Raw genomic sequence first — 23,573 nt, 5'->3', positions numbered from 1 at the left:
GCAAATGATGATAGTGTGATAATTAAATAAAACTTAAAAATCTTCACCAAAAATTTTTTAAATTATTTGAACTAATAATCTGATACTTTATTTAGTGAATCTCGGACTTTATTTGGTGAATCTCAGCCTTTATTTAGTGAATCTTGGGCGTTATTTTTTGAATCTCTGTTGTTAAACGTTACTGATGCAATTTATTTATTTCTTTTTGTGTGAAGCAGAGACCGTAGTTTGTGAAACTAGAAGGTTATTTTGTGAAATTTAACTAATATATACAACCTGGGTAAGATTAAAAACTGAACTAATAATCTGAACCAAAAAGTGAACTTGTGAATCTCAGTCCTTGTATTTGTGAATCCTAGAGCTCTTTTTGTGAACACTTTAGAAATGACCTATTCTGCTCTCTTCCTTGCTCAGATAATATTCCCAGACTTTATTTGTGAATCACAGACCTTATTTAGTGAATCTTAAACCTTGTTTTGTGAATGTGAGATGTGACTTTGTGAACCTTTTATCTTCTTAGGTATTGATTCAAATGTCAACAATAACTCACAGTGTAGTGTGATGCCTCGTGTCGGTTGTGGTGAGGTTCCTTGCTCTAATGTTGGTTCTCGTCAGGATGGTGAGGGTTCTACCGCTGTCTTAACAACCCCTACAATGCCAACTATTTCCACACCTACTACTTTGGTAACTTACACACCGGGTGGCACTGAGCAATGGATAAGTAGGATTGAAGAGAAGTTTACACCCGTGCTTGGCAAAACATTTGTGGACTTAGAGTCAGCAATGTTGTTCTATAAAATTTATGCTATTGCTTGTGGGTTTGAAGCAAGGAAGTCTTCAACTAAGAGGTTTAAAGATGGTATTATTCGAACAAAATGCATGGTTTGTCATCGTCAAGGTTATTTAACAGGAAAAATCGTCCTCCCAAAGCTGATGCAAAAACAACAACTGTTGAAATCGGTGACAAAACAAAAGCTGGTGCAATAAGTGCAAATAGAAAAACAAAAACTGCTAAAACCAGTACGAAAAAGGGTAGAGTTGCAGGTGCAGGTGAAGCTGAGAGTTCCAATAAGCAAAGTGGTACAAGAATAACTAAAATTAAAAGGTGGGGTTGTGACACAATGATAAAATTCATGTTCCATGAAAAGATGTACAAGATTGAACAATTCCGTGAGGGTCACAATCACCCAGTGACGCCTGTCAAAAATAGGGAATTTGAGAAACTTGCTCTTAATATAAATCAACTGAACGAATATCATAAGCAATTGATTATCCAAAATTCAAGATTGAATGTCGGGGCTAGTTTAACATACAAATTATGCAAGGAACAAGCAGAGGGTTTCGAAAATGTTGGAGCTACCCTTACGCAGTTCAAGAATTTCCAAAGGGAAGTAAAGTGTCTACTTAATGGCAAGGATGGACATATGTTCATCTCTCATTTAGAAACCCTCCGAGAAACAAAAGGGTTGGTATTTTCATATGAAACAGATCTTGTGACAAAGCTTTGACAAGAATGTTTTGGACAAATGCGGATTCCATCAGATGTTACGCATTGTTTGGTGATGCTATTTCATTCGATCCAACCTATGGAACGAACAAATATAAAATGAAATTTGCACCTTTCACTGGCATTGACAATCACAAAAAGTCAATAACATTTGGATGCGTGATTTTAGATCATGAAGATGATGACTCATTTATTTGGGCATTTCAGCAGTTCCTGAAAGCAATGGGTGGCAAAGAACCCAATTACATCATCAATGACCAAGATGTCGGAATAATAAATGCAGTTCCAGGTGTGTTTGGAATATCTTACTTTTGTGAAACTGGTTATTTATTTGGTGAATCTAGGAACATTATTCGTGAATCTTGAAGTTTATTTTGTGAATCATAGAGCGTGTATTGTGAAAGTTAGATCTTGATTTGTAAAACACAAAGCTAATATTCTTAAACTTGGTCATAAGTTGTTGAAATTGCCTATTTTGTTATTTCTCTTATCTTGTGAATCTGAGACCTTGTTTTGTGAATCTCAGACCTTATCTTGAGAATATCAGACCTTATCTTGTGAATCTCAGACCTTGTTCAGTGAATCTTTGGGCTTGCTATGTGAAACTTGATCGTGGTTTAAAATCATCTATTTTACTCTTAATTTTGTTAATCTCAAACCTTATCTTGTGAATCTCAGACCTTGTTCAGTGAATCTTTGGGCTTGTTATGTGAAACTTGGCCGTGGTTTAAAACCCCATCTATCAGTCTCTTAATTTTGTGAATCTCAGACCTTATCTTGTGAATGTCAGACCTTGTTCAGTGAATCTTAGGGCTGGTTATGTGAAACTTGGTCGTGGTTTAAAATCATCTATTTTGCTCTTAATTTTGTGAATCTTAGACCTTATCTTGTGAATCTCAGACCTTGTTCAGTGAATCTTAGGGCTTGTTCTGTGAAACTTGGTCGTGGTTTAAAATCATCTATTTTGCTCTTAATTTTGTGAATCTCAGACCTTATCTTATGAATCTCAGACCTTGTTCAGTGAATCTTAAGGCTTGTTCTGTGAAACTTGGTCGTGGTTTAAAATCATCTATTTTGCTCTTAATTTTGTGAATCTCAGACCTTATCTTGTGAATCTCAGACCTTGTTCAGTAAATCTTAGGGCTTGTTCTGTGAAAGTTGGTCTCAGACCTTATCTTGTGAATCTCAGACCTTGTTCAGTGAATCTTAGGGCTTGTTCTGTGAAACTTGGTCGTGGTTTAAAATCATCTATTTTGCTCTTAATTTTGTGAATCTCAGACCTTATCTTGTGAATCTCAGACCTTTTTCACAACTCATTGACAATGTCAATGTCAAACTTGGTCGTGGTTTAAAATCATCTACTTTACAACTATCAAATATCTTTACAAGAGTTGATGAAGGCAACAATCTTTACAGGGGCCTCGACCCACTTTTGCTCAACTCAATGTCAATGTCAATGTCAATGTCAAATTACCTCAAATTGCTCAACTCAATGTCAAATTAGCTACATAAGTCACATAAGTGACCCTGAAAAATTATTACGACTTTACAACTATCAAATATCTTTACAAGTGTTGATGAAGGCAACAATCTTTACAGGAGCCTCGGCCCACTTTTGCATATTATGACTTCACGGACAATTGTCTTCTTTAATTAAACACCTATACAACCAAAAACAAGTACAATCGACTTATTTACGAAATATTCACCAAAGTTATGAAGAAATGAACTTCACATCATTTTTAAGACAATGAAGTGTACCTTTTTAGTATTTTTATCCCATCTAAGTAGTTCCAATATGATCGATTTTCGATATTGTGTCAATTTCTGCCAAGAGCGACATATATTACTGAAGTATATAGACAACCAACCTATCTTTATTTGGTGAATATCAAACCTTGTTTTGTGATTCTCAAACCTTGTTCAGTGAATCTCAGAGCTTGTTCAGTGAATCTCAGACCTTCTTGATTTTAAACCACTTATAATGACCAAGTTTCACAAAAAAAGCTCCGAGATTCACTGAACAATGTCTGAGATTCACAAGATAAGTTTTTATTTTCGTATACTAATGAACTTACCTCAAAATATTCACTTTTGGTCCATAAACTATCATCGTCCAAGGCACTCAACCACTTCAACAGAAAAACTCCACAATCATAACTAGACAAAAAAAACAGTAAATGGTTTAAAATCAACAAGCTCGAAATAATAACTATTGATCTGTTAACAAAAGGAAAAAGATACATGCTTACATACCTTGTTGTTTGTTGAGGGACTTTGAGATTGACAAATTCGTTCGTGTGCATGAACTCCAAAGATTTATATGACTCTCCCAAAATAGCTGAAACATGATGTACCTGAAAAAGAAAAGGCAATAACAAGATCAAAAAATATTTTGGAGTATACTATTAAAAGAAAAAGCAATAACAATATTTTGGAAAAAAAAATCATACAATCTCTTTGGCATGCTTGTTGTCAGGATCCACATTAACAGCCACGCATGAGTCAAGGATGAAATTTTTTCCCTGCTTTATATCACAGACACAAGCCCACCAATGCAGCGGCATCGTGTTACTATGGAAATGGAAAAAAACCTTAGATAGTAAATGTACAAGACAAACCAAGAGATTAATGCTATAATAAGGAAAATAAGGTCCAGGATTCACAAAATAAGGTCAAGGATTCACAAAACAAGTTCACAAACTAAGGTCAAGGAGTTCACAAAATAAGGTCTAGGATTCACAAAACAAGGTCCAGGATTCACGAATTAAGTTCCAGGATTCACAAATAAGTTCACAAAATAATCTCCAAGATTCACAAAATAAGGTCCAGGATTATTCACAAAATAAGGTCCAGGATTCACAAAACAAGTTCCAGGATTCACGAAATAAGGTCCAGGATTCACAAATAAGTTCACAAAATAAGTTCCAAGATTCACAAAATAAGCTCCAAGATTCACAAAACAAGTTCAAAAAATAAGCTCCAAGATTCACAAAATAAGGTCCAGGATTCACAAAATAAGGTCCAGGATTCACAAAATAAGTTCACAAAATAAGGTCCAGGATTCACAAAACAAGTTCCAGGATTCACGAAATAAGGTCCAGGATTCACAAATAAGGTCCTGGATTCACAAATATCTGACCTTGTCGATATGGCTACCAGTAAGTGGAGTGTAACTGTCCTTTATGTGTGCACCCCAAATTTCGGGGTTGTTTTCTCGATGAAGACCCTACAAGTCACAAGAAGGCAATTTTAGAAACAAAGCAACTTTAAGAAAGCAAAATACTTGAATATCAACATTTCTTCTAGAGTAAATTTAGAGACTGACAAATATTGTTGTTGGCAAGTAGAGTAAATTTCTTCTACTGAGTGTGCACTTAATTCCAAATATATCAATGACCTACAAAATTAAATTTGTTAGGAAACATACACATCGAGTGACGTGAACAAAATGAAAACATGGGGAGGAAAATGAAAATAATACTCAGGAGTTACTTACCTTATCCATAATAAGGCATTTCGGTCCAAGGCTATGCAAAGCTTCTCTTGTGACTTCCATCCACGGAGTGGACACCATAACGTCACTTCATTATTGATAAAATTCAATTAGTAGATATATTTATTACAATAAAAAATCAAAAAATCAAAGCAAAAATATGACATTACTGTTTAGTTTTCTTTGATTTCTTTCGAACAAAATTTAGCAATTCATTGTCAGTGTATCGAGGCCATTCTAGTGCATCATTTTGTACTATTTCTCTGGATATGTTCTCTTGATTTCACGCCCTCAACTCCTTACTGGCAGATGGTTTATCGAGGCCGGAAACAATTGGTGTAGAAGGAGGATCCTTGTTCCCTACCACAGGAGGAGGAGTAGAAGTCACAGGAGTAGCTAGAACAGTAACGGTGGGGTGAGTGGGCTCACTGTTCTCAAAACATGTAATAATTTGATCGCACGCCCTCAACTTCTTACTGGCAGATGGTGTAGAAGGAGGATCACTGTTCCCTACCACATGAGGAGGAGGAGGAGGAGGAGGAGGAGGAGGAGGAGGAGGAGGAGGAGGAGGAGGAGGAGGAGGAGTAGGAGTAGAAGGAGTAGCTAGAACAGTCACAGTGGGGTGAGTGGGCTCATTGACGGAAGTGACATCATCAATAGCACTGGAACTTGTTTGCATATCTCTTTCACTTGTTCTCCTCCTATTATACTCAACCCACCGTTCTTGATTATCATGATCATCCGCTACCACTGTGGGCTTAGAATGGTCAGGTTGTTCATCATTGACGGGAGGGGCATCATCACTGACGAGAGGGAAATCATCAGTAGCAGTATTATGAGAGCGAGATAAAAGATGATCAGGTTGTTCATCAGCTTGAATACAAGATGTTGAAGGTTCACCAAGTGGTATGATTTGGCATTCTGGTTTTGGTGGTGAACGACGTGACTATATTGGTTGCAAAGCTTCACCCATCACGTCCAATGCCTCAACAATTCAGCTAGATTATCCCCACTATTACCCTCCACACTCTCCTGTACATTACCCTCCTCATTATTGTCTTCTTGAGATAACCTAAAACCATCTGCCATACCATCTACAGCTGCTACTAGTTTAGAAACTGTTGCTGAGGAAGGTAGTTTGCTCAGAGCTTGGCTAGCAAGAGATTTGTACTCCATGAAAGCTTAAGCCATGACCTTTGCGGAAATCGCAAGTTTATTAACAAACTCAGTAGTACTACCCGAATTATTAGGTAGAAGAGGATCAACATTTGCGGAAAGCGCAAGTTTATTAATAAACTCAGTAGGAGGATCAGAAGGTTCTTCAGCTTCAGAATGTTGTTGTTCACTTGTTCGCTTTGAAGACTGCCTATACTCAATAGTAGGCAAAGGTGCACTCGGTGACTTTGAAGACTGCCTAAACTCAATAGTAGGCAAAAGTGCATGTGCCTTATGCTGAGTGATGACCAGTGGAGGCTCAATAGAACCCTTGCCGAAAGTTTTATTGTCCGAATTTTTGTCATTCACTCCCTCCTTAATTCTCTGGGATATAGCTTCTTTAGTCCAAGTTGAGAGCGTTGGAAACTGCCGAGTAACAAGGCATGCTTTGAAGACACATCGGTCTAGATAAATAAAAACCAAGACCATAATAGGTCCACCAAACCAATTTTCTTTCAGGTTTTTGGTCTTCCACTCCTCTTTTTGCCAAGACTCAACTTGGGCAGCCAATTTACGTTTGATAAAATTGCACCAGTTGAATTCGGAGATCAACTCAGTGTTTACCAAACTTTTAAGAAGTCTCAAACTTGCCCGATTGCCTACAACACCGCCTAAAAGAGCATTGAAGATATAAATGATGAAAGTGCGTTTGAAATCATCTCCACCATCTCTTTGTGTAGAGAGCTTTTCCATAATGTGTTTGACCTCAATGGAACTACCTTTGTATTGACTTCTGAACTCCTCCAAAAGAGACACATAAGAAGGGAACTTATCTCCAATTTTTGCTTCTTCGACAATGTTTGGACCCATTGGCAATCCCAGGCAAAGATGGATATCTTCCTCTAAAACAAGGAGTTTCCCATCACACAACGATCCTGTACAGGGTTCATAATTTGAAACTAGCCAGTACGCCAAGTGACCCGGAACAACATCTGTTTTAAGATACAATAGAGAACCAAATCCCATTTCTTGTATAGCTTCAATCTGCTTATCTGATGGTGGACTCTCCTTATTGTTGAGAAAGTGGTAAAGCCCAGCAGGAGACATCCGAGTCCTCAACAAAGGCAGTCTGTCTTTGTAAATTCTTGTCTTTTTTGAAGGTGTCTCAGAGAGTGATTCAGTAGCTTCAGTAGGTGCTTCAGTAGAATCAGCAGCTGGTTCAACAGGTCGCTTCATTTTAGCTTGCTTCCTATTATGCACCAAGTAAGGCAAAATAACATCAGAACTAAAATCCAAAATGTAAACATTTTAAGTAAGTTTGACAACAGAGAAGGTGATTTCATGCACTTATTAACAAGTATAATAATATTATCTTCTAGTTTCACAAAACAGGGTCTGAGATTCACACAATTAGGTCCTAGATTCACACAACTAGGTCCTAGATTCACGAAATGCAAATGAGATGCAGCTACTGAAAACTTAACCAACAATACATTTAAAAACTGGCAATATAGAAGGATAAGATAATGAAAACAGATAAGGTGATTTCATGCAATTATTAACAAGTATAACAATATTATCTTCCAGTTTCACAAAACAGGGTCTGAGATTCACACAATTAGGTCCTAGATTCACACAAGTAGGTCCTAGATTCACGAAATGTAAATGAGATGTAGCTAAGAAAAACTGGCAAAAACTCTAAACCCTAAACCCTCACTAACAAAAACATTTAAAAACTGGCAAAGAACATGCATCCAAAGAACATGCATCCAAAGAACGATAAATTAATCACACAACCATACGCAAGAGAATCGAAATATACTAAAAAAAACCCTAAACCCTCACTAACAAAAACTGGAAAAAACCCTAAACCCTCAATAACAAAAACTTGCATAATAAAAACAATAATTTGACGAATTAAAGAAATTGATTGAAAATTATGGTGAAAAATACGAAACAAAAGGAGGATGAATTCGAAACTTGAGAAAGTATATAGAAAATACCTAATTTGTGGATGATAACGATAGTAGAAAGGTAATGCTAATGGCAGACGAAAAGCTCAATGATAATGGCGGATAATGGCGAAGACGGATGTGAAATTGGAGCACTGAATATGGAAGTTGAAAAGAGAAGTAGTTAGTGAATATGGAAGTTGAAGAGAGAGCACTGAATATGGAAGTTGAAGTGAAATTTGAAATTGCGAAATTTTGTGAAACAAGACCACGTGGATCTTTACTTAAGAATACATGACTCCTAATTTTGAGAATCTTGGAACTAATTACGTGAAACTGGAGCATGAAATTGTGAAACTAAGTCTTGAATAGTTGATCTTCACTTAGGATGTTTCTTTTACTCAATGTTGTGAATCCTGGAACTTATCTTGTGAAACTGGAACATAAAATTATGAAACCTAGACCTGAATCCAGCATTAGGTATTTTTGTGATTTTGATCAAAATTTAGTCTTTAGTCGATGTCATCGTTTCCCAATTTAGCCTGAATTCAGCATCGTTTCCCAATGAAGTAAAGCCTTTAGTTGATGACATTAAACATTGTACATAATACAGAAAAAGATGCGAATCAAATGAGAAGGCGGCTTGCATTAAACATCTTTGTCTCTCAATAAAAGACCGTCATACGAAGTACACCCGTCTCCTCTTATGGTCAAATCCAAGTTTCACAATTTCTTGTAGCATTACATTCTCGACTACTCAAGTACAAGACTACAGACTAATCAATTCATGGTACCATTACAAACAAACAAGGTCATATGGCCGAATTTCACCATTTCAAATACTGAGTACATCAACACAAGATAGATATAGCAGGCCTGCTGAAGCAAGGGATGTCCGCCAGTGAACATATATCCATCGGAGAAAGATCATTTGCTTGCAAAAAGACTGTCATGTCATCAATGAAACACATATACCAACAAAAACAAGTAACAATTAAGAGATGTTCACCAAAGTTATGACCAAATGGACTTTGCATTAATTTTAAGTCAAGCAAGTGTACCGTTTTTGTATTTTTATCTCATTTAAGAAGTTCCAATATTATCTTCTTTCGATAGTCAGGCAATTTCTGCAAAAGAGATTTTCATACAGTATAGTATATATTTAATATGTAGCAATGGCAAGGTAGGAGGCAAAACTCGTATTCTATACTTTAAAATACTCACTGTTGGTCCATAAACTTTCATTGTCCAACGCATCCAACCATTTCAGCACAAACACTCCACAATCAAAACTACAAATAAATAAACATTTATGAGTAAAAGAAACATCTCAAGTGAAGATCAACTATTCAACCATTCATTTCAGCAATATGGGATTGGGTACTTGGTTTTGGTCAGAGAGGGACCATTCAAACTTGTACGATAAAAACACAAATATAGCCTAAAAAACGAAGATACATGGTTACATACCATGTTTTTTGTTGAGGGACTTCAAGGTTGATAATTGGGTTCATGTACATCAACCGCAAAGGTTCAAATGCAGATGAACCACCACAAAGAACAGATGAAACTTGGTACAACTGGAACATGAAAAAGCCAATAGAACATAAAAATATGACAGGGTTATATTTTTAAGAAACTAAAGATAAATACTCCAAAATATTTTGGGAAAAAATCATACAATCTCGTGGGCTGTGTGGTTATCAGGATCCGCATGTAAATCGGTGCTCGAGTCAAGGATGAAATTTACTTTTTGCTTTAAATCGCAAACGCAAGCCAACCAATGACGACACTTATCGTTAAGCATAGGGATAAAAACCTGCAATAGATAAACCAATTAACAATACACATGAACGAAAATAAATAAAAAAGAACATAAATAGTAGAAGAGGGATCTTTCACCTTTTGGATATTGCTCCCATCAAATGGAATGTAATCAGACTTCAGGTATTGACCCTAAATAGCTGGGTTGCGTTCTTCATGAACGGTCTGCATGTAACAAAAGAAGGACCATTTTAATAAACCAGAGAGGAGCAACATTAAGAAAGCAAATACTTGAATATCAACATCTAAAGGATTTGAAGCTCACATATACTGTGGTTGGCAAGTAGAGGAGATGTGATCTACCGAGTGTGGACTTAACTCCAAACATATAAATCACCTACAAAATCAAATTTAACAAAACATTGGTAAAGGATTCACAAAATAAGTTCCAGCATTCACAAAATAAGGTCCGGGATTCACAAAATAAGGTCCAAGATTCACAAAACAAGTTCCAGGATTCACAAAATAAGTTCACAAAATAAGTTCCAAGATTCACAAAACAAGTTCCAGGATTCACAAAATAACTTCTAGGATTCACAAAACAAGTTCTAGGATTCACAAAAAAAAAAGTAAAATGAAACATGAAAAGAAAAAGGAAAGGAAAATGATACTTACCTGATCCATAACAAAGCCACGTGGTCCAAGGGTCTGTAAAGCATGTAACACCCGCGAATTTTCCATTTTGACATTTATAATTTACTTAACCATTCTATTGTCTTATTTATATTTTAAATTATTTAATTTAATTAATCTCATCATTAAACATGATTTTTATAAATATTATATTTTTAAAGCTTAAGTAATACAAAATAAATATTTTGGTCGGATAATAATGATAATAATAATAATATTCTCCGTCTTAAGTTGTAGTGGGCTTGAGACGTAAATTCTTGTGTATATCAACTCAATCTTGCATGTTGGGCCTAGTATGACCAATGGACTCACATACTACTCCTTCCTCCTCATAAAAATAATGAGGGAAACCCTAACTACATCTTCCTCCTCAATTTTTCAGCATTCACCCTCAACAACAAACACCATTTTCATACTCTCCTCTTACAAATCTTCAAAACACCATAACTTGCTCAATTCTTATCCGAATCAAGTGATTTTCGCGTCTATCTCTTCCTCTCATCGCCCTTCTTCTTTCTAGGTAAGAAAAGAACTATCTTTCCTCCATTAATGGGGCTGTCGAACCATTCTCTACATGGTACCCTTTTTCTAGTTTCGATTCTTAGTCTTATTTTGTGTTCTCTTATGTTTAGGAGAAGGTTTAGTTGACCCGGAAGTGGATCCTTGAAAGGTAGACGAGTCTTTTGTGGATTTAAGTGCAAAAAGGTAACGGTGATGGGTTACTCGACTTTTATGTTAAAATTGTGTGAATTATGTAGTAATAGACTCATATGAATGTTAAAGTTGGTATCTTTCATGACTTATAGTGATTTGGTGTTGAGTAGAATACTTGTATGATGTTTTTCACATGTTAATGAGTAATTTTCATGCTTGGTTATAAGATGGTGAAACATGAGGTTTGTCTTAAAGGAATTCCCTCATAATTGCATGATTAGACCTCACTTTAATGATTAATAATCAACCCCATATGTTAATTACATCTTGAATGTAGTAATTTTCCATGTGTTCATCATATTATAGGAGTATAAGATGATTGAAATTAAGATGGTTGAAATTGGGAGACTTTAGATGGTTGTTTAATGGAATTTGCGTGTACAGTGATCCCCTGCCGGTGGGCCGGCAGCCGGCCTACCCAACCGGCAGCGAGTATATGCAATTTTGATGGCTTTTATAATAGGGTGTATCCCCTGCCGGTGGGCCGGCAGCCGGTCAACCGGCAGAGAATACATAATGTACAAAGTTGAGCTTGTTTGACTATAGGGTGTATTCCCTGCCGGTGGGCCGGCAGCCGGTCGACCGGCAGAGAATACACGCTCAGCGTTGTTGACCTTGTTTACCTTGACCTGTATTCCCTGCCGGTGGGCCGGCAGCCGGTGGACCGGCAGAGAATACACTTTCAGCTATTTTGGCTTTGTTTTACCTTGGCTTGTATTCCCTGCCGGTGGACCGGCAGAGAATACACCTTCCTCTATTTTTAACCTTGTTCACCTTAGCATAAATCCTCTGCCGGTGGGCCGGCAGCCGGTGCCCACACCGGCAGAGAGCACCTGGTAATTGTTGTACTCTTATACTCATACATGCTTCACATGAATTGTTTACGTTACGTTTATATAATCATTGTTACTCGTATTTGTGACCGGAGTGTGACGGTTTACATTGTGTGACGGCTTGACATTCCTTACTTTGCCCTCGGACCTTGGGTCACGGTTAAGTGCCATTGTTTCCGAGTTGGGTTATTCCTTCCGCCTCTTCGGTTCGTGGGTCACGGTTAGGTGACAAAGTTCCGATTTGGGGTTACTCGACTTTTCGGTCACGGTTAGGTGTACCATGGATCGAGTCTTGGATACGATTTGGGATTGTATGTCGAATCGGGTGTCGTCCATCCCGAGAGTCTGGCCAGATTTAGACTAGGACCGTATTATGAGCGTCGTCCTACCAGGAGGTTGGAGTCTAGGGGTTTGTCTTGTTTTGAGTCAAAGCCTTTGTAAATGTCTTGCTTGTTACGGTCATTGGCGTGTTCTTATATACGAGAGTGCACGTCTTCTATGATTGTTTGTGAGAGTCTTGGTCCTATCGGATACTAGTGGTGAGATGCAAGCCCCTAGTTGCGATATGATCGACGGGATTGATGTTCCCATCTGTTCTTATGGTGAGATGCAAGCCATAAGTATGAATGTGACATTAGTAGCCACGTCCCGTGCTATGGTTGTTAAGAGATTTTCAAAGTAATGGCTATTGGTTTCCATCCATGTATTTCCTATTTAATTGATCCGTTGTTTACCTTCTTCATATGATTCGATGCCTAATCTCATATCCATGTTTTGCTACCTTGAAAGCATGTTTAATATGATGTACCATGCCTATCTCTTTAAGAATGCAATATGCCTATCTCATTATGATTATTGTTATATTCCCTTGTTCATATTATTCAAGTATGATGCATGATCAATATGTTTAATTAAGTTCTTGCTTATGTGCATTTCGACATATTGTGGCTGGGAGAACCCTGAGTTACTCCCCACTGACTGTGGCGTTCATGTTTACATGAATGACAGGTTTGTGATGCAGATTATGGGGAAGACGTGTGAGCTAGCGAGAACGTTGACCCTTGGACCTTAGTTATAGTTTGCTTAAACTCACCTATCGTTAGACTTGTGTTTATTCGTGGGATATCTTTTCCCCAACGCACTTGTTTTAAATTGTAAAACTTAATTATCTTTCTTTTCATTTTTATTTGATCACTTATGGTGGATTTCGCACTTTAAACTTTTAAAGGTTTCAAAAATCTCGTATTTTCCGCTTTAAATTTGATGCCCTATCGAGGGGTGTCACAGTTGGTATCAGAGCATATGTTGCTCCTGACGCACACACGTGTACCCCGAATTTAACCTTGAACTTGACCTTGAATAATGAATGTGAGATGGGTAGACTTAAGGACCTAAGGTGGTAGTCTGTAGTGTGTTTGCTCTTTGTTAGGTACTAACATGTTTGTTGATTGTCATTTAATAATTGTTGTGTTCTTGAATCAATGACCGTGAGCTTATCTATACGAAGATCAAGATTTGGTGCCTATTGCTGAGGATTGAAGATTTGTTCAACCTTTGAAGAATGCTTCTACTTCCTTGAAGATGTTTCTCGTTCTTTGTGTATCTTGCCTTATTCTTTATCTCTTGGTGCTTATCCTCCTTCGAAACTCTCTTCTGTTTTACTTTAAAAGCTACGCTTGTCACCCCGGGATCGGATGCTATGATGTGCCCTTGAAGTGTTAACATTTCAAGAAGCCCGGACATCTCGTGAAGGATTTCCTCGAGAAGAAGATTACTCCGCCTCTCCCTCATGCTCCGGAAGCCGAGCCAAGAAGAGTCATTATTGCCGAGAATCTAGTCGGAGCTGTTGTTCCTCCCGACACCGTTTTGGGTGTGTTTTCTATCCTTGATCCGCCTTTCTTTACTTTTAGCCCGTGATGCTCATCCTTCCTTTCTAAACTCTCCTTGCTTTACATTTGAAGCTAGTTTGGTACCCACCCGGCTTATTCTTCGTTTTGTTTCTCCTTCCTTAACATCTTGCATATGAATCTCTTTCTCTTGACGGGTGTCTTTACCGGCACGAAGATGCCTTTCTCTCTTTGGGTGCTTTGTCATATTCCCTTATCTTTGTGCTTCTATACCTTTCGCAACTTTTATGCCATATCTTGGGAGTTATCTTTGTACCTTTTCTCCTTATAATGCCCCTCATGTACACCTTCATCTTTGCCTTATGGAATGTTAACTTTGGTCGAATAATTTAACTTTTGCGGGGTTTGTTTGTGTTTGACCCTTGACCCTAGTTTTGAGAGGTTGTGACGTTAGAAAGGCTTAGGTAGTGCGATGAGACATGCTTAGTGATTCTTATACCTAGTTCCTTGATAAAGTGAGTATATTTGATTGGTGGAATTCCTTGTGTGAGCGTGAGTTTTATATATTACTTAAGTTATGGAACTTGGCTTTGTTGTCTACGCTTGGGATTTGAAAGCTTAGTAGGTTGAGCGTTGTTACCTTAGGAATAATCATGGAGTAAGGCTCATGATATGAGCTTGAAAGAAAACTCATTTTTAGATGTTAATGATCCCGTATAGATTGGGGATGTGATTTGATATTTGTTGTCTCTTGAGAATTTTGTTGAGAAGTCTTTGTTAATTCATTCTTTGGTTTTTAAACATTGAGGTTGTGTCGAGTACTTGAGATAAGGAGATGCTGTTATACTTGAGTGGTAGACTTACTTTAGGAAAATCTTATTATGTGATAGGATAGGTGAACAATGAATCTAACCAATTTATCAACCCTTAAGCGAGCGTTTATTTTTCCCTTGATCACCATCAGAGGTGTAATCCTTTAAGAGAGACTTGCATATAAGGAATGAGATGAATTGCCTTGACCCTCGTTTTAGAATTTGGTCGTTTTGTTATGATGGTACAATATCCTAATAGGCGTGACCTTGTTAGGGAGAACCTTAAGTCCTAGAAAGCGTATGGTTTAAGCCTTAAAATCCCCCTTCGTACCTTTAATCATCTTCCTTCCCTTCGTTCATACCTTGATTAGATTTAATTCTTAAGTATAAAAGTTACTTGTCGTTTCCTTGCCTTGAATACCTCTCTAATTCTAATGTCTCTTACTGATGATAACTAGTTACCTTTACTATTGACTCCTTTAATCTCACACCTCGTCATGTTCATGTATCCCCTTGAAATTTCCTATCATTTCTTGACCTAGTTATTACCCTTTGTTTCCTTAGTGTAGTGATGGCATTGTTGGCTACGTTGTAGAGCGAGTGAGATGCTCTTTGAGGGTCCTTTGTGAGCCTTTATTTCGTCGAATTTGGATTAGTGGAACTTGAGTTGAGTCGAGTAGGAAAAAAATTGTATAACGAACCTATTTACTTTTGGTTGGTGGTCTTTATGAGTTGGGGAATGTGGTCATCTATGCTTGTGAATTCGGGTGTGAATAAGATTTTGGTTTGGAGTGTTAGAAAGTATAAAGACCTTGAGATTTTGACCTTGATTAAGGATTTTACCATAGTGAGAACTCCTAGTGGTCGATAGTTGGTTATGTGTGTAACTCTTTTAGTAGTTTTATCTTTCGTGGAAATCGTTTATAGATGATTTATATTTGAGAGTTATGGAATCACAATTGTGGCGGAGTGATTTGACCCACGGGGTAGCATAAGAGTAAAGTGTTAGTATTTTGAGGAAATTATTGGGAGTTATGTGGTTATGAATTTCGTGGTTAGGAAGTTTTTGGAACCGTTCAGGATGACTTTGTTGTTTGAGATTTAAGTATCTGGCGTTTCCTTGTTGTCTTTTTCCCGTCCTCTTTGACCATAAGTGTTACCGTTCATACCTCTCTTCCTCATTTCAGCTTGCTCCTCCTTTAAATTTGATACTCGTAACTTACGAAACTTTATCTTTGACATCCTTGTGAATCTGTTTTCAATTCTTACTCCTAGGAAGTTCATCGTAGCTCTTTTGTTGGTTAAGTTTGAACCCTCTTAGCGCACCTTGTTTCCTTGATATCTAAGTTACTTTTCAATTCGTACTATTTCTAAACATTTCAAGCTACCAGTTTTGATCCATTGTTAAAAGTTTATGTTACTTTTACAAAACCCTACCTATTTTAAAAGTTCGAAAATGGAAATTTGATTTAGTTCTCCTTTTGTTCTATGAGTATAACTTCTTTTTATTGATTTTTAATTGCTAAACCCGAGTTACTTTTAATTTTGCTCAATTTCTAACTAACTCTGATCTACTTATGATTTCTTTATCAGAGTTTAATATTATATTTTCGGAAATTTGACTCCCTTCTGAGTTTAAAAGCGAAACCTTTATCTCTAATTTGGCTTTGGCAAAAGAAAATTTGAGTGAATTACCTTTTCTTCCGATTTTGACGTTGATCGGATGTTAGAACTCGTTATTTGAGACGTTTAATAACTTGTTCTACGCTTGTCGGCGAATGATTTTTGTTTTAAATTTGTCTTTGACTTGGAAAGTTAGCGTTCTTGTGTGCACGACAAGAGCAATTTCGTTCCATGGATGAGGCTTATACTTTTGAAAACTCTTCATTAATGTTTTTGAAAGTATTTTGATTTTCGATTTATACAAATGATTTGCTTTTGACCATATCTTCGATTTGGAATGTGATGTTCTTGAATGCGCAACGAGAGCATTTTCGTTCCTTTGATGAGAATCTGGTTCTGTCGGAAAATTTTATTTGAGACTTTTGAAAGGATTTTGATTCTTACGATAAGTAACCTTTTAATGTTTTGGTTACCGATTTCAAAATTCCGGTTTTATAATTATATGACTTTTCATTTCTATTTTCAAGTTTCGAGGACGAAACTTTTTAAAAGATGGAGTGATTGTAACACCCGCGAATTTTCCATTTTGACATTTATAATTTACTTAACCATTCTATTGTCTTATTTATATTTTAAATTATTTAATTTAATTAATCTCATCATTAAACATGATTTTTATAAATATTATATTTTTAAAGCTTAAGTAATACAAAATAAATATTTTGGTCGGATAATAATGATAATAATAATAATATTCTCCGTCTTAAGTTGTAGTGGGCTTAAGACGTAAATTGTTGTGTATATCAACTCAATCTTGCATGTTGGGCCTAGTATGACCAATGGACTCACATACTACTCCTTCCTCCTCATAAAAATAATGAGGGAAACCCTAACTACATCTTCCTCCTCAATTTTTCAGCATTCACCCTCAACAACAAACACCATTTTCATACTCTCCTCTTACAAATCTTCAAAACACCATAACTTGCTCAATTCTTATCCGAATCAAGTGATTTTCGCGTCTATCTCTTCCTCTCATCGCCCTTCTTCTTTCTAGGTAAGAAAAGAACTATCTTTCCTCCATTAATGGGGCTGTCGAACCATTCTCTACATGGTACCCTTTTTCTAGTTTCGATTCTTAGTCTTATTTTGTGTTCTCTTATGTTTAGGAGAAGGTTTAGTTGACCCGGAAGTGGATCCTTGAAAGGTAGACGAGTCTTTTGTGGATTTAAGTGCAAAAAGGTAACGGTGATGGGTTACTCGACTTTTATGTTAAAATTGTGTGAATTATGTAGTAATAGACTCATATGAATGTTAAAGTTGGTATCTTTCATGACTTATAGTGATTTGGTGTTGAGTAGAATACTTGTATGATGTTTTTCACATGTTAATGAGTAATTTTCATGCTTGGTTATAAGATGGTGAAACATGAGGTTTGTCTTAAAGGAATTCCCTCATAATTGCATGATTAGACCTCACTTTAATGATTAATAATCAACCCCATATGTTAATTACATCTTGAATGTAGTAATTTTCCATATGTTCATCATATTATAGGAGTATAAGATGATTGAAATTAAGATGGTTGAAATTGGGAGACTTTAGATGGTTGTTTAATGGAATTTGCGTGTACAGTGATCCCCTGCCGGTGGGCAATGCCTACCCAACCTAACCGCGAGTATATGCAATTTTGATGGCTTTTATAATAGGGTGTATCCCCCGTCATTGGGCGAATGAGCCGGTCGGTCAACCTACAGAGAATACATAATGTACAAAGTTGAGCTTGTTTGACTATAGGGTGTATTCCTGCCGGTGGGCAGCAGCCGGTCGACCGGCAGAGAATACACATTGAGCGTTGTTGACCTTGTTTACCTTGACTGTATTCCCTGCCGGTGGGCGCGCAAATTGGACCGGCAGAGAATACACTTTCAGCTATTTTGGCTTTGTTTTACCTTGGCTTGTATTCCCTGCAGGTGGGGGGCAAAGGTGACCGACAGAGAATACACCTTCCTCTATTTTTAACCTTGTTCACCTTAGCTTAAATCCTCTGCCAGGGGGCAGTAGGCGTGCCCACACCTGCAGAGAGAGCACTGGTAATTGTTGTACTCTTATACTCATACATGCTTCACATGAATTGTTTACGTTACGTTTATATAATCATTGTTACTCGTATTTGTGACCGGAGTGTGACGGTTTACATTGTGTGACGGCTTGACATTCCTTACTTTGCCCTCGGACCTTGGGTCAAGGTTAAGTGCCATTGTTTCCGAGTTGGGTTATTCCTTCCGCCTCTTCGGTTCGTGGGTCACGATTAGGTGACAAAGTTCCGATTTGGGGTTACTCGACTTTTCAGTCACGGTTAGGTGTACCATGGATCGAGTCTTGGATACGATTTGGGATTGTATGTCGAATCGGGTGTCGTCCATCCCGAGAGTCCGCGGATTTAGACTAGGACCGTATTATGAGCGTCGTCCTACCAGGAGGTTGGAGTCTAGGGGTTTGTCTTGTTTTGAGTCAAAGCCTTTGTAAATGTCTTGCTTGTTACGGTCATTGGCGTGTTCTTGTATACGAGAGTGCACGTCTTCTATGATTGTTTGTGACAGTCTTGGTCCTATCGGATACTAGTGGTGCGATGCAAGCCCCTAGTTGTGATATGATCGCCGGGATTGATGTTCCCATCTGTTCTTATGGTGAGATGCAAGCCATAAGTATGAATGTGACATTAGTAGCCACGTCCCGTGCTATGGTTGTTAAGAGATTTTCAAAGTAATGGCTATTGGTTTCCATCCATGTATTTCCTATTTAATTGATCCGTTGTTTACCTTCTTCATATGATTCGATGCCTAATCTCATATCCATGTTTTGCTACCTTGAAAGCATGTTTAATATGATGTACCATGCCTATCTCTTTAAGAATGCAATATGCCTATCTCATTATGATTATTGTTATATTCCCTTGTTCATATTATTCAAGTATGATGCATGATCAATATGTTTAATTAAGTTCTTGCTTATGTGCATTTCGACATATTGTGGCTGGGAGAACCCTGAGTTACTCCCCACTGACTATGGCGTTCATGTTTACATGAATGACAGGTTTGTGATGCAGATTATGGGGAAGACGTGTGAGCTAGCGAGAACGTTGACCCTTGGACCTTAGTTATAGTTTGCTTAAACTCACCTATCGTTAGACTTGTGTTTATTCGTGGGATATCTTTTCCCCAACGCACTTGTTTTAAATTGTAAAACTTAATTATCTTTCTTTTCATTTTTATTTGATCACTTATGGTGGATTTCGCACTTTAAACTTTTAAAGGTTTCAAAAATCTCGTATTTTCCGCTTTAAATTTGATGCCCTATCGAGGGGTGTCACAAAGCATGTCTTGTGACTTCCATCCACGGAGTGGACACCATAGCGTCACTTAAATATTGAGGAAATGCAATTATTCAATATCTCTCATAATATAACTTTTATATTGTAAAAATCAAAGCAAAATCATATAACTTTTATATTGTAAAATCAAAGCAAAATCATTACAATTTAGTTTGTGCCGATTTTGATCTGCAAACATAATCCAACAATTGTTGGTCACTGTAAGGAACTGGTCGAGAGCCACTGCCACAATACGAACATATAACATTATTTAATCAACTAAAGTACTAAAGGTTTTGCAAGAAAAAATTGATAATATTAAAAGAAAAAGGTTCTTACAGCGGTACACGACTCCATTCTAGTGCATCTTTTTTCACTCTATCTCTTAATACGTTCTTATCACATGTGATACTGTGATAGCACACCCTGAATGCAAAACGCTTCACCTGAGCTTCCTATAAATGGAAAAAGGGGAATAATAATGTGTTGCAAACTTATAAAAAATTATATTTATCAATGTATAAATAGAGTTGAAAAAGTAATCTTACAGTATATATGGTTATTGGACAAACACTTTTGTTTCCTTTGTAATTCTCTAATATGTTCAATAAATAGATGCCATTATCTATTTCATCAGAAGGTAGGTTTGATTTTGGGATAAACACTTCGGGCGTCCACAAAATACTTGTCAGTGCTGGCAACTTTGGTTTAAGAAGCCGGATGAGCTTTTTTTTCTGTATGAACAAAAGAGAAATCAGTCTTTCTGATCGGGGCCATTTCGTGTTCACAATTAAGCATATGTGGTCGTTGGTCAATGGTCGATACAAAACACAATTTATACTTCACAAACAACTCTACAATTAGTAAAGAGGCAAGTAAAGGTCGGATCCCAAGGGACGGGTATTGAAATGAGAATTCTATTGTAACTAGTAGTGTCTAGGGGTATCACAAATTGGGTTGATGTAGAAGGTTACTAAACTAAAATAACAATGAAAATAAACTAGCAAGATGAATAAAATAAGGGGTGTAAACAATTGATTAAAGGCACTAGGGTGTCATGGGTTCATAGGGGAATCATGGGATATGATCATACAAACATGTTCTCAAAGTATAAGCAAGCAATTATTGTTGTGATGGATTGAGTTGGGTTATATCTTACAATCCTAGGAAAGTTTGGGTCCCGGAGCCGAATCGATTAGATTGTACAACACCTACAAGTCGACTTAATCTTTCCTACTCAACACATGCATGGTCTAACAAGACTCGAGTTGGGTTATGTCTTACAAGTCTCATTGAAAAGATAGGAGATGATAGTAAATGCAAGGATTCATAGGCTTAGCATTTCATCAAATATAACATGTGCATGTATTAAGATCAAAACAAGCAAGCAAATAAGGTATGAAAGCATATTGATTTAAGCATGAATCATTCCCCATGTTGGTTTCCCCTAATCACCCATTAAACCCTAGCTAAGAGACTACTCACTCATTATCATGTTGATCATGCTAGCAAGGTTGTCAATCATACTAACAATATGAAACATGATGAATAAATGAAAGTAATTAACAATAATTAAAAAGAGATTAAGAGATTATACCTACTAATGATTCCAAAATAATAATGCAAAGAATAATAGAAGAACTTGATGATTGATGGAAGGTTGTCAATCTCCCAATAAACCCAATAATCTTCTAATTACCCAAAATAAAGGAAGAACAAGAGAGAGATTAAAGAACTAAAACTTGGATTAAAACTTGATTAATACTTGATTACAATATTGAAGAGAGATTTGATTGATATTAACTACTCTAAATATTGATAAGAAGAACATGCTCCTCTAATTAGACTAATGGGGTATTTATAGTGAAAATTAGGGAGGATGCATTAGGGTTAACTAAGGGCTAAACTAGTAATTACACTTTTTTAAGTTGAGCAAGGAGACTCCGGTATTTTCTGAGAGAAGGGCTTCTCTTTTCGTAGCTTGAAGAATGAAATCCGTGCTGTGCAAGAATCCGTGCGGATTAGAGTCGGGACGGCCGGATTTGGGCTGTGCAATCCGAGCGGATTCAGGAGAGGGACGCTCGGATGGTTGAGGGGGAATCCGAGCGGATTCCAAGGAGGGACGCTCGGATTGTGCTGGCTGGACGGACGGATTGTTCGCAATCCGTTCGGATTGTTTGTCAGCTTCAATTCTTCTTCTTTTCTTCCCTTTTCTTCATAAATTCCTTGGGGATTTCCTTGGGGACGCAAGGATCCTTTCTCAACATTGTTCTTCTACTATAATATGTACAAAGGCCTTCTAGTCTTGTCTCTTCTTGGTGCTTGGTCATTGAATACAATCAATTTAGCCTCGTTTTGCCATGAAAATGCAAGATTCTTACTCCTTTCCTACCAAGGGATCAAAATCTCAAAGAATATGCAAAACAAAGAACTAAAGATAAGAAATGACCCAAATAGGCACTAAAAAGCATGGAAACAATGGTAATTCGGGGGCTAAATATGCGCCAATTATGGTCACATCAAATATCCCCAAACCGAACCTTTGCTCGTCCCGAGTAAAGAGGTGACAAAGACTAGGACCAAAACTAACCTATCCTAATAATAATAGCCGATATGAGACAATTAGCGGGTCTCACTCCACCCCTTCAACTCACAACAAGACAACCATGAGGTAGGATGCCTTCTTGCAAGGCAAGGTGGGTCTTGCCAAAATGGCGACACATCCAATCATTAAAGCACATAAAATCACATAATGGATGCATCTACAAAAAGAATAGCCACTTTCCTCATCTAAGTGGCGGAAATTATCTACAAGGGAAGCAATTCAAGGGTACACAATCCTTCATAGATGCAATTTATTCAAACTACTAATCCTAGAAGGATACCAATAAATCACCTCCAAAATGTGTCAAGCTAGGGTACCTTTGTCCTCAATCGTTAAATGCTTTTGTCAAGAGTAGACTCCCTATGGTGTTAGAAACACTGGAGGATCGCGGAATTCCCCCTCTTGCCTAGACAAGAAGAAGGGTCGTCCCCTCTCTACCATGCACAAAAATGGATATGATGGATGAAGGGATCAATAGATATTTGAGTATCACTTTGGGAGTTTGCTTTTGTTTTTGTTTTTCCCCCCAATTTCTTGTGGTATATAACATTTGAGAACACTTTCTTTTTGCCATTTCTTTTTGATTTTTGGCTTTTCAATACTTGACAACTTTTTTGCATTTCTTTTTGAACATTTTCAAAGTCACCCCAATTAGTAACGAGGGTGCCTTGTATTTGAAGCTTTTGGAGTCTATTTTTGCTCCTCTTTTCTTTTGATGCATTTTCTTTTGCAAACTTTCTTTCACTTTTCATTTCATTGAACTCAAATTGATTTCTTTTTTTGTGCCCATTCCCTTTTGTTGACAAAAATATGGTAGAACATGGATGATGGATGTATGCATGGTTTCAAGGGTCACCTTGGAATAAACGGTAGCCAAGGAGTTATCACACCACAAGGTACTCTTGACTAGGCCTTAAACCATGGGTCAAAGGATACTAGCATGACACATCCTAGGGTGTTTTACAAGCATTCTAACAAGCAAAGTCTTAAGAATAAAAAGCATCTACTAGGGCCTATATACACTTGTCAAGCTTCCCAAATCGACGGTTTCGCAAAAATTTTTCTAACATGCAAACTACATGCCATGATGCAACTAACATATACACATCCTAATGCAAATGATTCTACCGACTAATATGCTATATAAACTAAATGCAATCCTAAGTTCACATTGTTTTTACCGCATCAATCAAAATAAA

This window comes from Silene latifolia, chromosome 3, assembly GCF_048544455.1.
Source record: "Silene latifolia isolate original U9 population chromosome 3, ASM4854445v1, whole genome shotgun sequence".
Taxonomy (NCBI): Eukaryota; Viridiplantae; Streptophyta; class Magnoliopsida; order Caryophyllales; family Caryophyllaceae; genus Silene; species Silene latifolia.
This window is presented reverse-complemented; position numbering follows the sequence as displayed.